The following is a 9,202-nucleotide window of genomic DNA, read 5'->3' as shown; positions in this document are numbered from 1 at the left end:
CAGCAGATGTTGGGCAATAACCCTTGCCAGGAGCCCATTGAGAGAACGCACACGTCTGTCCCCGGGGGTGTAGGGCGCGGTGCGTTCCAAAGCCTCAGCAATTGAGGGCTGGCGCCGGATGGCAGAGGAGGAGGACTTGGAGGAGGGTGCAGTGGAGGCAGAGGTATGGCTGCCGGTACCAATACCTCTAGGAGAGGGAGTGGTGGAGTGGGACTGAGTCTGCGGTTGCTGCTGAACAGTGGCAGGAGGTGCTGTCCCCTGCACACTGGTGGTGGCGCTGCTGCTACGACCACCACGCATCTCTTCCCACTCCCGCCAGTGATTGACTCTAAGGTGCTGGGTCAGGGCACTGGTACCCAGCCGAGACAAACACCTCCCTCTCCTCACCCTGGCATGGCATAGCTGACAGATGCCAATTGTGACATCATCTGCTGCCAGGGTGAAATAGGCCCAAACAGGCGACTTCCGCCCCAACCTCTGGTCAGATGGGGCGGAGGATACCTGCGCCTGTTCAGGCTCGGTGCGCACAGTAGGAGCTGGCTGCTGCTGCCTGCCGCTCTTACCAGTGGAGCCCCTGACACTGGGCTCCCTGGTGACCTGGCGCACCATTTGGCTGGCCTGCCTACCTTCGTCAGTGCTGGTATCACGTGACGAAGGAGGTGGCACACACTCTGTGTGACCCTCCTCCTCAGACTCAAGGCCCCCATGTGATGGACTGAGAGGACCAGCAAACATGGAGCCCCTGCCATGGCTCTGCTGTCCCCTCACTGACACCTGAGTCTGACTAGGTGCGGGAGTAGTGTGGCTGACCCCACCCGCACCAGTTGGAAGGGATGTGACTGGGGTACTCACAGGAGGTACCCCCTCCTCCTCCTCTATCCCTTCCATAAGGTCCTGACAATCAGGTGGACTGAATTGAAGATCACCCTCCTGCATTAAGTCCCCCAAGATGTCCCTCTCACTCTCGCTAAACAGGAGCAGGGTAGCATCTTGGGGACTGGGGGGTGGTGAAGCAGGAGGAGGAGTTGCCCCATCGCTGCTGATGCTGCTGCTCCTGCTGCAAGCCTGGGCGGATGAATCGGTGGCGCTAGATTGTGCCACATATGCCACAATTGCATCCGCCTCGTCCGAACCAATTGGGCGGCTGCAATGCCCAAAAAAATCTGGGATCAGGCGTGCTCCACTGACTGCTGGCTGCTGTCCAGCGGCGTTCCTTCGCCTGCCCCTACTACTCTGGCTGCGTGCCTCACTTTTGTGGCTCATTTTTTTTCTCCTTAACGGAACAAACAAAAAGACGGAAGGACGGATGGACGGACGGACTAAGACAAAATAAACACAACAGTCAAATTTTTTTTTGTTTTTTTGTTTTTTTTTCTCCTAACTAACTACAACGGAACAAACACAAAGACGGACGGACGGACGGACTAAAACAAAATGAACACAAGTAACAGTCAAACTTTTTTTTGGTTTTTTTTTTTTTTTTCTACTAACTAACTACAACGGAACAAACACAAAGACGGACGGACGGACGGACGGACTAAGACAAAACAAACACAATTAACAGTCAAACTTTTTTTTGTTTTTTTGTTTTTTTTTCTACTAACTAACTACAACGGAACAAACACAAAGACGGACGGACGGACGGACTAAGACAAAACAAACACAATTAACAGTAAAACTTTTTTTTTTTTTTTTTTTTTTTTCTACTAACTAACTACAACGGAACAAACACAAAGACGGACGGACGGACTAAGACAAAACGAACAAACTACAAATTTATACGGAAGGACACTAAACTAAGACCCTACACTAAGCTAATATGTCAGAAGTTAATCTAAACCCTAACTCTATCTAAGCTAAGTGATACTGAAAATACTATCTAATTCCCTATCTGTATTTAATCAAATCAAACTAACTAGTCCCTACTCTACACTGAACTTTATATAAACTGAGCCCTAACACTGCCTAAACTAACTAACTTTCTGAACTACCCTGCAAACTATCTAATTAATCAATTCCCTAATCCTTATCTATCTAATAAACTATGATTTAGATCAATGCACAATTAGATCAATGCAAAATTCAATTGACAAACAATCAAGCTCCTCTCACTTCAACAACTAAACCCACAAAATGGCAACCGGGCGGTGTCTTGATTTATATAGTGAAGGGGCAGGCTACTAACCGATTGGTTGCTATGGATGTTGCTAAGGTGTGACAGGCCATTCCCATTGGCTATTCAAGGTAGGAGAGGGGAGGGTTGACGATTCTACTCTGTCAGTTTGAAAAAATAAATAAAAAATTGCGATTTTATCGCTAATTTAAAATCGCATTTAGATTTTCATGCCCAGTGCTGAGGTAAATCTCCCGCCATTTATTTTTCTTGTGACATTTTAGCTTATTTTAACGCATGTAGTATACCAACTATATCCAACACTGTTTAATAAATTGTATGTAAAGAGAATTTTATGATTGAAAGATTCAAAACGCTATACTCGATATCGGAAAAATAAAAAATAAATCGGCTTACTCGATAATTACGTAGTTGTCATTATCGCGTAATGCGATTGTAACTTTATTATGGTGTTAAGATAACTTTTGTGCAGCATGATTATGCATACAAAGATAAATCGGCTTACTCGATAATTACGTAGTTGTTCATTATCGCGTAATGCGATTGTAACTTTATTATGGTGTTAAGCTAACTTTTGTGCAGCATGATTATGCATACAAAGATAAATCGGCTTACTCGATAATTACGTAGTTGTCATTATCGCGTAATGCGATTGTAACTTTATTATGGTGTTAAGCTAACTTTTGTGCAGCGTGATTATGCATACAAAGATAAATCGCCTTACTCGATAATTACGTAGTTGTCATTATCGCGTAATGCGATTGTAACTTTATTATGGTGTTAAGCTAACTTTTGTGCAGCGTGATTATGCATACAAAGATAAATCGCCTTACTCGATAATTACGTAGTTGTCATTATCGCGTAATGCGATTGTAACTTGTATTCCATATTCGTTAATTCTATCCTAATATGGAGTATTCCATATTCCATAGCAGGTCAAGTTGAAATCGCCATGCGATTCCTTCGAGTTATATTAATCGCATGGCGATTTCAACTTGACCAGGTTTACTATGGTTGGAAATAGCGAATATGACGAATATATTCGTCATATACCATAAAAAGAATATAGCGAATGTATTCGTCATATTCCACAAAACGAATATAACGAATGTATTCGTCATATTCCACAAAACGAAGATAACGAAGTATTCTGCATCTTCGTTTTAGCTACCTATTCATCAATTTCGCTAATTCTAGCAATCATATAGGAAAGTTGACTATAGAGACAACTAAGTATATTTCGCTATGCGATTATATGACTGCTTTTTTTTATAAATAGTATAATTATAATAATTAATTATCAGGTATTATAATTATTCTATTTATTTAAAGAAAAAAAAGCAGTCATATAATCGCATAGCGAAATATACTTAGCTGTCTCTATAGTCAACTTTCCTATATCATTGCTAGAATTAGCGAAATTGATGAATAGGTAGCTAAAACGAAGATGCAGAATACTTCGTTATCTTCGTTTTGTGGAATATGACGAATACATTCGTTATATTCGTTTTGTGGAATATAACGAATGTATTCGTCAATTCGCTAATTCTACCAAGCCATTGAAACCATATTCCATGCTTATGGAGCGTCCCCATCACCATGGGAACGACTCCATATACTAGAATGTACTGTCGGATTTGAGAATTACGTTGAAATCGCAATTCGATTTTTCAAGTTATAATAATGGAATTTCGATTTTAACTTAGGAGTGCTATATGCCATATTAGGCTAGAATTAATGAATATGGAATATAGCAGTGCTAAGTTAAAATCGAAATTCGATTTTTATAACTTGAATTAATCGCATTGCTATTTCAATAGGAGAGTAGCCTATAAGTTAAAAATCGAAATTCGATTATTTAAATCGCATATTAATCGCGCTAACAAGACTAATGACGAATATTTGATTTCGACGAATATAAAACGAATATTCTATCGAATATTCGCGAATTTTGTCGAAATCGAATATGGCACCTGCCGCTCATCACTATTTATTTTTAATTTATTTTTCATTTAGTATTTTCTTATATATTTGTGCAATTGACTAGCAGTGTGCTGTTACTTGTAGTTCTACTAATCACATTGTGTTTCAGCCAAGGTAGCGTGCACCTGCGCTCTCAAATTTACTTATTATTGATGTGCTGGTTCGTTTGTTTTTCTTTCATAATTTATTGCTGGGCAGCCAAAAAGTAGAGCATATACACATCAAGTTTTGGAGATCCACTCTGCAAATATCCTTAGGGATTGATTACTCTCTTCCTCCACCAAATAAAACCAGAGTGCAGCACAAAAGCTATGCCAGCAACACTAAACGAATACCACAGTACAGCATAGACTACCTCATAAACAGTGCCAAATGGATACCAATATGCAGCACAAAATACCATCCCAGCAATGCAACATAAAATATTCCCAAGAGTGCCAAATAAATACAACAGCGCAGCACAGAATATCACCACAACAGCATGGAATAAATAGCACAGAACAAAAAACCATCCCAGCAGAGCCAAATGAATGCCAAAATACAGTACAAAATCCGTACTCAGCTTCATTATCCTCTTACCATCCTTCCTCCACTGGAAGCAGTATTGCCTCCTAACCACACCTCCCTCACTGGGACAGTATTTTCCCCTTAACCACCACTCCCCAACTTGCCACAGTAATCCCCCCTCACCACCCCTCCTCCACTTTCATCAGCGTTGCCCTCTGATTGCCCCCCCGGTACAAGTATTTTCCCCTTAACTACTTATCCTCCATAGACAGCAGTACTCTCACCTATGACAAATTATTAGCAGTGTTGTCCCATTAATTAGTTTCTCACTCCTCACAGACTGACATTATCAGTGACACTGTATGTGTGAAGGGAGAGTGTCTTTCCTGTAGTTCTCAATCATAGTCTCTAGACAAGGATGACATGATCACATGTCCTTCAGCCCATCTAACCTCAAAAATGCACTGATACTGCAGAGCTTGCACTTTCTGTTTAATCTTGTCTGATGTCCCCATGAAAGACTAGCCCACTAGGAATCTACCTGGTAGGTTCCAGTCTGGGCCCTGAGGACCCTTGACATGCATTGCAGGTGTTGCAGGATGGAGCCTTGCCTTGTGATGTTTCAATGAAGAGGGCTGAGTAAAAATTCCATATAAAGTGTACACTATGTAACAAATCAACAGGATATCAGGTAAAGGTACACACACACATACGATATAGAGTGTAATATAGAGTAATATAAGTAAAATACTTAAGGTCAGTCAGCATCAGTGTCTGTTCATATTCAAAAGAAGGTGATGGCAATCCTATAAGGTGCAAAATCATCCATAACTATAATAAGATATATATGTTAAAATACTGACCCTGTTGGGGCATAATGGGATACATTTAGGGTGTACTTACATTAGTGCTGGATCAACAAGACTGATTTAATGGTATGGATGTAAACATTATGCTGTTAGCATGGTGCACTGTGCATAATAATAAGTGAACCAATTTGGACCGAACTTTGCTATTTTTTGGATGGCAGGTCTGCCTACCATCATGTTCTGTATGGCTGGTGCTACCGCCTCCATCATGCCACTAATCTGACCTGCCTACCATCACATATTGTACGGCTGCTGCTGCCACTAGTGTTGAGCGAATCGAAGTTCACAAAGTGGACTTCGATCTGAATTTCAGGAAAAATTTGATTTGCCACAAAGCCAAATTTCCTTGTGCTTCCTTGTGCATACTTACCTCATCCATTTGAGCGCGAGGCAGCCACTGCGGGAATCTTGCTGGAAGATTATGTATAACATCAAGGTATTGCAAGGTATCTTTAAGCAAGGTGGTCGCAGTGGCCTCTTCAAAATCAAATGGATCAGGTAAGTACTTTTTTTTTAAATGTTTTTTTTTTTTTATATTGCAAACACTAAAATGCTTTAAAATGGCTCTCAGGTGCTTCAATCTGCAGTAAATCTGGCATCTGAGGGGTTTAATGAAGGGGTGGCGGCAAAATTGCCGTTCCTCGTTATTGCACCTGCTATTTACAAAGAATTGCGCTTTGTGATGAAGTAATTTTTCATGAAGCAGATTTTTTTTGTAAAGTTTGGCTAAGCAGCCAAATCAGATTTTACAGAACTTCGCTCATCTTTAGCTGCCACCACCATTATGCCAGTGCTGTCGGTCTGCCTACCGTCACGTTCTGTATGGCTGCTGCTGACTTCTCAATTGTGCCACCACTGCCATAATGCCACTGTTGCGACCTGCCGACCATCAGTTTCCGTAAGGCTGCTGTTGCCTCCATCATGCTGCTGCCTTTCTGCCAACATGTATCTTATGGCTGCCGCTGCCTCAGCTGGTGCCGCTCCTCGCTGTTGCTTCCTACTGTCGCCACCATTAACGCAAAGCATCTGCTGCCACTCTCACTACTACTACAGTACTATTACTATTGCTACTACTACCCATAGACTGCCTCGTTCCATGCTACAGTATACTGCTCCTGCAGCTACTATTGCAGCCAAATGCTGTACCACTATATCTCTACTGTACCCTTTCCACATCCACATTGCACTGCTGCTGCTTCCAATCAAGAGAGATACATTTTTTAGGCTCGTTCACAACCACCCAATTTTTCACTCTGACTCTGTCAAGGCATAATTTTAGGACCCTTGGTCCCCCATAATGATGAGCAAAGTTTACAAACATTTGATTTGGCTGCTTCACCGAATTTCATAAAGAAATTTACTTAGTGGTGAATTACTTTGTCAAAAAGCACATTTCTTTTCTTTGTACACGTAAGTAGCGGATGCAATGACAGGGCTGGGTTATTGCACCACCGCCGCCATCATTGACAGCAACATCTGAGATTAAAAATGAGGGCTTTCAGGGTTTAATCAGTTACAAAAAAAACAATGATACTTACCTTGGCCAGCATGGCAACGTCCATGAGATTTCAAGTGAGTATGATTTTTTTTTACCACCATTTCAGGGAATATTGATTTGTTACCACAAAGCATGAGGAAATTCAGCTTTGCAGTGAATCAAATTTTCCCTGAAATTTGTATTGAAGTCCCCCAAGCCACTTTTTAATTTTTTGATCCCACAACATTGTGTTTGTTCATACATCATCTGCCCCTGATAAGGTACTATTTTTGAAAGCTGTGGAATATGAAAAAGTATAACACATGTGCTGGTGCGATTTTCTTTTAAACCTGCTGTATATTAACGCCGTCAAACATCTGTTTCCCAACAGTATGTCAGTGTCAGGCATCACTTACTATTGCTGTCATTGCGTTACAGAGCTTTGGGGCGGAGGGGAGGGGGACAGTTTGTCTAGCACACAGGCCACGCTGATATAAACGGTTTAAAATGGGGTGATGTGAAACTTGGGTTGTGAATTTTGCAGTTAATTTCGCTGTTAGAGAACATCAAGCTATGCAAAGAGTATTGAGACAGTTGGACATGTGCATGCAAAAGTTTAGAGAAGGTAACATTAAGTTCACCTGTAAAGGTTAGAGTGCATGTTAGGTACATCCTAAAATTTCACCCACAAGTCAAATATCCCTAACTTTTTCTGAGTAATGTATATAAACTTTCAGGGCAACTGGACCAACTTCAACTTGGCCCAAACCAATTGGGGCCTCAACTGGTTCTCTCATCTCTAGTGCATAACTGTCTGAATGATACCTTACATTTTTGTGGGGGTACTATCTCTCCTTGGGGGGAGAGCACCTTAGTCGACATGAGGAGACTTATAGGCCATACATGCTCCTCTGAAATTCTGGGAAGAAGGGATGCAAATGAGCTCTTAACAAGCTCTGCCTCTATTACCACTAGATGTAAGACAGCTATCCTCTAAGTCAATGTTTGACCCTATAAAAGGCTTTGAGACATGACTCGGAAAAATAAATAAGCCAGCACTTCATCTGCAGACAGCTTTTTCAGGGCCTCATAAATGAGAAGTGTGTGATTTGATTTCCATCAGTACTTTGCATTTTTGTAACCTCAATTATGAACTTTTGAGGCCCATGTCGTGGCATTTTACCCTTCTACCAGAGAGCATGCCCTTATCCAGTACAGATAGAGCAGTTTCAATATTTGCAAATAAGCTCCCCATCCTGTGGATTCAGATCAAGACACAGGACCACAGCTAATGAGTCATTATGACCTCTATGCATATATGAGAATTTGGATGACCATATATGACTGGTTAGCTATTCACTTTTTCCCAGTATTTTAAGATGATGCACATTATTAGCTAAATGTTACTAAATATGATAAGCAGCTATAGCCAACTGACAAGAACAAATTCTGGCCTAGATTTCTTGTGCATATATTAAAAGAATTGCATTTATTTAGTCTTGAGCAGAGACGTCTAAGGGGGGGACATGATTAACCTATACTAATATATAAAAGTGCTACACAAAAAATAAGGTGAAAAGCTGTTCCATGTAAAATGCACTGCCTCCGATTGGAGAGGGAAAAGTTCAGTCTCCGAAAGCGTCAAAGCTTCTTTACTGTAAAAACTGCGACGCTGTGGTATAGACTTCCTCAGGACGTGGTCACAGCAGAAACAGTAGACAGTTTCAAAAAGGGTTTAGACGAATTCTTAAAAGTAAAAAACATTAATGCTTATGAAAACGTGCAGAAATCTGATTCTCAATTCCTTTTGGAATTCGCATCCCCACCTATCCCTTGGTTGAACTTGATGGACGTATGTCTTTTTTCAACCATATTAACTATGTAACTATGTTCGTAACTATAAAGGACTATGTATACACCTATATGTCTTATTGAAGCTCAATATCCATCTTTTGAAGAACCTCTTATCTTCAGTAAATTGCCTCAAGGATGCCCAAAATAATATTTGTCATTTGCTGTCCTCTATTTTATTATGCAAATGAAAAACTAATTAATAGACATTAATGGGATGGGGAAATGTATACTGTATTTGTGAAGTAAGCAGGACAGTGTAGAAATGTATTAGCATGATCTGTACTGTATACAGTACATGAAATTAAACTAGTGCGATGTGTCAAATAAGATCTAAAATCATGATTTATCTTCTCTGTAGTTCAATAACATTCTGAATAG

Source organism: Bufo gargarizans, chromosome 1, assembly GCF_014858855.1.
Source record: "Bufo gargarizans isolate SCDJY-AF-19 chromosome 1, ASM1485885v1, whole genome shotgun sequence".
Classification (NCBI taxonomy): Eukaryota; Metazoa; Chordata; class Amphibia; order Anura; family Bufonidae; genus Bufo; species Bufo gargarizans.
This window is presented reverse-complemented; position numbering follows the sequence as displayed.